The sequence below is a fragment of the Dysidea avara genome, chromosome 7, assembly GCF_963678975.1.
Source record: "Dysidea avara chromosome 7, odDysAvar1.4, whole genome shotgun sequence".
NCBI classification, from domain to species: Eukaryota; Metazoa; Porifera; class Demospongiae; order Dictyoceratida; family Dysideidae; genus Dysidea; species Dysidea avara.
Window position 1 is genome coordinate 8,586,617 of NC_089278.1, and position 6,000 is coordinate 8,592,616.

A 6,000-nucleotide genomic window follows, 5' to 3' on the forward strand; every position below is an offset into this window, starting at 1 on the left:
CTTCTTTTTATAATAACAATGTAGAAAGTGAATGTGCATGCACGTGGGTTTACATTATGTGCAAGATAAAAAAATCTTTTACTCAACTCACAATTAATCAATATAATTATTATCTACTAGTATAAATACACCTACACCATTTCTCAGTCAGGTAGAGACCGGCCACTCAGATCTTCATGACATTAAAAACCTCAGCTTCGCCTCGGGGTTTTTAAAATCACAAAGATCCTCTATTATTATTATTATTTGTTGTATTGTGCAAACTTCAAGAAGAGTGTGGTGCACAAAAGAAACAATAGTACAATTACAATCGTACATAATTACTAATTAATTAATTAAATAGTGTCTAGACAAGCTAGGTTGTGCTTGAATTGTTCAATCTCAGTCAAGTTAATCACAACTAATCCAAAACAGCCAAGCTGTAAAAAAAGAGTGCGGCCCTCAAAAAGGCTATGGTGAAAAAAGATGTGAAATTTGGGCAGCACAAAATTCACCTGAATTGTCGTTATTAAAATTTTTACCATTAACCTACCATCACAGCCATTTCTTGGCCGCCACCTTGGATTTCACATCTTTTTTAACCATAGCCTTTTTGAGGGCTGCACTCTTTTTTTACAGCTTGGCTGTTTTGGATTAGATTTCACTTCTTTTTGTATTTGTATACCCCAGAGCCAGCCTATGGCCGGCTTTGGAACTTTTTTAACCTATCTTTTTTTCTTTACCATAGGAAGAAGAAAAGATGAAGCAGATGTACTTTAAATATTTCTGATTTTATCAGTAAATGTACAAATTATATATATAATACATATCAAGACACACGGTAGTGTGTCGTGCGGCCCAAGAAGCCGACGCGCCACACTGTGAGTATATTTACAGGAAGAAAGTAAATGCGATTTTCACACCTTTGTAGCTCCGTGATTCCTTATCCGATTGAAACCAAAGTTGCTACAGAAGTGCCGGCTAGGTAGGGGAGTCTACATTCCAAATTTGAAGAAAATCACTCCATCCATTTCCGAGATACGAGCGGCCAAAGTTTGGGTTTTTTTCTTCGTTTTTTTCTTCTTCTACTTCTTTTCGCACACTTTGCAAAATCCACCATAAAACACGAATTCGTGCTCCAATCGGGCTGAAATTTTGCACACTCAAAGGGCTCATTAAGGCGAATCTCAGTACCACGTTTGGTAGGAATCCGATGAACATTCACCGAGTTATGACCGATTATTCGCGTAAAATAAGGTCGAAGGTCTGTCACGCCCACAGGGTAAACCGCTTGAAGGAATGAGCTGAAAATTGCTATGTAGATGGAGTAACTATCGTAGGAGTGCCTTTTTGTGGTTTGAAAGGAATCCAGTTAAGTCGCAAGTCACCTTGCAGTGAGTTCAGCTACAAACAAATTACCCTGTAGAGAGATCAGCTACAATCAAAACACCTTGTAGAGACTTCACACCTTGTAGAGACTTCAGCTACAAACAAATCAACCTGTAGAGATTTCAGTTACAAACAAATCACCCACTGTAGAGAGAACAGCTACAATCTAAATCACCCTGTAGAGAGATCAGCTACAAACAAATCACCCTGTAGAGAGTTCAGCTACAGACAAATCAACCTGTAGAGAGATCAGCTATATAGACACTAGACACAATAATATAGGGAATTCGGTTACAAGCAAATCACCCTGTAGAGAGTTCAGCTACAAACACATCACCCTGTAGAGAGATCAGCTACAAACAAATCACCTTGCAGTGAGTTCAGCTACAAACAAATTACCCTGTAGAGAGATCGGCTACAAGCAAAACACCTTGTAGAGACTTCAGCTACAAACAAATCAACCTGTAGAGATTTCAGTTAACAAACAAATCACCCACTGTAGAGAGAACAGTTACAACCTAAATCACCCTGTAGAGAGATCAGTTACAAACAAATCACCCTGCAGAGAGTTCAGCTACAAAAAAAATCACCCTGTAGAGAGATCAGCTAGAAACACATCACCCTGTAGAGAGTTCAGCTACAAACAAATCACCTTGTAGACTAGAGTTAAGCTACAAACAAATTACCCTGTAGAGAAATCAGCTACAAATAAATCACCTTGTAGAGAGTTCACTTACAAACAAATCTACCTGTAGAGATATCAGTTACAAACAAATCACCCCCTGTAGAGAGTTCAGATCACCCTGTAGAGAGTTCAGCTACAAACAAATCACCCTGTAGAAAGTTCAGGTATAAAAAAGCACCCTATAGATAGTTTTGATACAAACAAATCACCCTGTAGAGCGTTCAGCAAGATAACAGTCACCCTGCAGAGACATCAGGTCACCCTATAGAGAGGTCAGCTAGAAGAAGTCACCTTGTAGAGAGTTCAGCAACAAAGAACCCACTCTGTAGAGAGTTCAACTGGAAACTAGTTACCCTAAACAGAGATCAGCTATATGTAGAAACAAGTCATCCTGTAGAGAATTCAGCTACAAACACATCACCCTGTAGAGATTTCAGCTACAAACAGATCATCATCCTGTAGATAGTTCAGCTATAGATACAAGTCACCCTGTAGTAGGAGAAGTCACCTTGTAGAGAGATCAGCTAGAAACAAGTCACCTTGTAGAGACCAGCTACAAAGAAACCATCCTGTAGAGAGTTCAGCTACAAACAAATCACCCAGAGAGTTCAGCTATGAACAGATCACCCTGTAGAGAGTTCAGCTATACAAGTCACCCTGTAGAGAGATCAGCTAGAAGCAAGTTACCTTGTAGAGAGTTCAGCTACAAAGAAACCATCCTGTAGAGAGTTCATGAAGCTACAAACAAATCATCCTGCATATAGTTCAGCTGCAAATAAATTACCCTGTAGAGTGTTCAGCTAGATAAAAGTCACCCTACAGAGAGATCAGGTCACCCTATAGAGAGATCAGCTAGAAGAAATGATCTTGTAGAGAGTTCAGCTACAAAGAACCCACTCTGTAGAGAGTTTAGCTAGAAATAAGTTACCCTATAGAGAGATCAGCTAGAAACAAGTCACCCTGTAGAGATTTCAGTTACAAACAGATCATCCTGTAGATAGTTCAGCTAGATACAAATCACCTTGTAGAGAAATCAGCTAGAGGAAGTCATCTTGTAGAGAGCCAGCTAGAAGCAAGTCACCTTGTAGAGAGTTCAGTGACAAAGAAACTATCCTATAGAGAGTTCTTCTACAAACAAATCGCCCTGTAGAGAGTTCAAATGCAAACAAATCACCCTGTAGAGAGTTTAGCTACATTTCAAGTCCCTTATTAGAAAGATCAGCTGCGAACAAGTTATCCAGTAGGGAATAATAGACATGTAATAAATATATTTATGTAATTACTGATAAAATCAAAAATAGTTGAAGTATTAAAAATCTGCTCTGTCTTTTTATTCTTCCTGTGGTAAAGAAATAAGATAGGTTAAAAAAGCCCTAAAGCCAGCCTATGGCCAGCTTTGGGGTATACAAATACAAAAAGAAGTGATATCTAATCTAAAACAGCCAAGCTGTAAAAAAAGGTGCGGCCCCTAAAAAGGCCAAGATGAAAAAAGATGTGAAATCCAAGGTGGCGGCCAAGAAATGGCTGTGATGGTAGGTTAATGGTAAAAATTTTAATAACGACAATTCAGGTAAATTTGGTGCCGCTTGGTCTTGGCACAAAATTCACCTGAATTGTCGTTATTAAAATTTTTACCATTAACCTACCATCACAGCCATTTCTTGGCCACCACCTTGGATTTCACATCTTTTTTCACCTTGGCCTTTTTAGGGGCCGCACCTTTTTTTACAGCTCGGCTGTTTTTGATTAGATATTTATTACAGAACTCTCCATGGTGGTTTCTTTGTAACTGAACACTCTACAAGGTGACTTCTTCTAGCTGCTCTCTCTACAGGGTGAATTGTTTGTAGCTGAACGATCTACAAGGTAACTTCTTCTAGCTGATCTCTCTACATGGTGAATTGTTTGTAGCTGAACGATCTACAAGGTAACTTCTTCTAGCTGATCTCTCTACAGGGTCATTTGTTTGTAGCTGAATTCTGTACAGGTGATTTGTTTGCAGCTGAGCTCTTTACAGAATGGTTTCTTTGTAGCTGAACTCTCTACAAGGTAACTTCTTCTAACTGATCTTTCTACAGGGCGATTTGTTTGTAGCTGAACTCTCTACATGGTGGTTTCTTTGTAGCTGAACTCTCTTATAAACATCTTGCCCGCCTGCTGAGCGAGAAGTGGAATTCCCCATATTCTGTGGTGATGGGCTGGCTCCGTTGTAGTTTGGGGTTTTCCTTGCTCCGTTCTTCAGTTATGTGCATCAGGGGATCACGCTCAAGATCCAAGTGTCCGTGTGTGCCTCCAGCAGTTGATCTTGCTGTTGCTGAGGGGCACCTGCCTGCCCATTGAACCCTGGGCATGCTGTAGGTTCTGTGTAGGTTCTTTTCTGTAGGTTATAATTAATTTTTCAAATATTTTGTTAGCATTCTATAGAGATGTGTGGGAGGAAGGGAGTGCCATTAGGGCCGGAGGAAAAAAAATTTTTTAAAATTGAAAAAAAAAAAAGCTGAACTCTCTACAAGGTGACTTCTTCTAGCTGATCTTTATACAGGGTGATTTGTTTGTAGCTGAACTATCTACAAGGTGACTTCTACTAGCTGATCGCTCTACAGGGTGATTTGTTTGTAGCTGAACTATCTACAAGATAACTTCTTCTAGCTGATCTCTCTACAGGGTGATTTGTTTGTAGCTGAATTCTGTATAGGTGATTTGTTTGCAGCTGAGCTCTTTACAGAATGGTTTCTTTGTAGCTGAACTCTCTACAAGGTAGCTTCTTCTAGCTGATGTCTCTGCAGGCTCACTAGTTTGTAGCTGAATTCTCTACATGGTGGTTTCTTTGTAACCGAACTCTCTACAAGGTGACTTCTTCTAGCTGATCTTTCTACAGGGTGAACAGTACAAAAAAGGTCACATTCTCTATCCAAGAATATCAATTTAAGTAAGCAGAATGCTGGAAAATGGTGAAACTACTAACTTTAGAGATCATTGTATACATGACTTTTTCATAGTTGATACTGTACACCAATGGTAAACAATTTGTTGAATATACATAATATATCGGGCATGTGCAGATTTTAATTCCGGGCATAATTTAATATAACACAGGTTACTCAATAATACTTACACACCATAGTGACCACAAAACATAAAAAAACATCTCAAAGTGTACTTCCATCTGTGACAATGACAATAGCTTTTACAGATGTGACATTTAGTTTTAATATGTGTGTACAGTAAAGCATAAAAACACCTTTGAAGTCAGCATTCTAAGGACTTTGCTCTTTCTCGTCCCAGTTTGAAGCTTCAGTGACAGTACCTCACAGTGTTTGCCCTTCTGCAAAGGATGCACACTTTAATGTTTTGGTAGCTTCTGCTTACAGTAACTTCAGGTACCATGATATTACCTAAGGTAGATACACAATAATTGTTACACGTACCTATAGCACTTTCTTGCAGCTACTAATACAGAAATTGGCTAATTACCTTTTACATTAGCTGAAGGGGCCTTCCCTGGGAAATTTGCTAAAGTGGCAGCTGATTTCTTATTATAACTGAAGGGTTGTCCCAATAGTACAAAATGGAGCTGACGTTAAAGTCTGTGGCCGTTTAATAACCTATTATTACTATTAGTACTGTGGCGGCATTTACTGTAGCCGCTTTGATAAGTTGTCAAATTTCCCACTGCCTAGTAAACATTGAACTTACGTTATCACAAAGTTCTCCAGAGCACATCATCGCTGCTATTCCATCATCCACAATTCGACAGTCCATCCTGTGCATGTAGACTGAAAGGGGCCAAGTTCACAGTTTGGTTCCGGAGTACACTCGAGTACACGTGCCTGAACAGAATTTATGGAAAATTACTGGTGCTAGAAATTTTCTAAGTCATACATAACCTCGTCCAAAAAAAAAAATTCGCCTGTTTCCATCATAGATATTCGAGTTCTCTCGAAAAT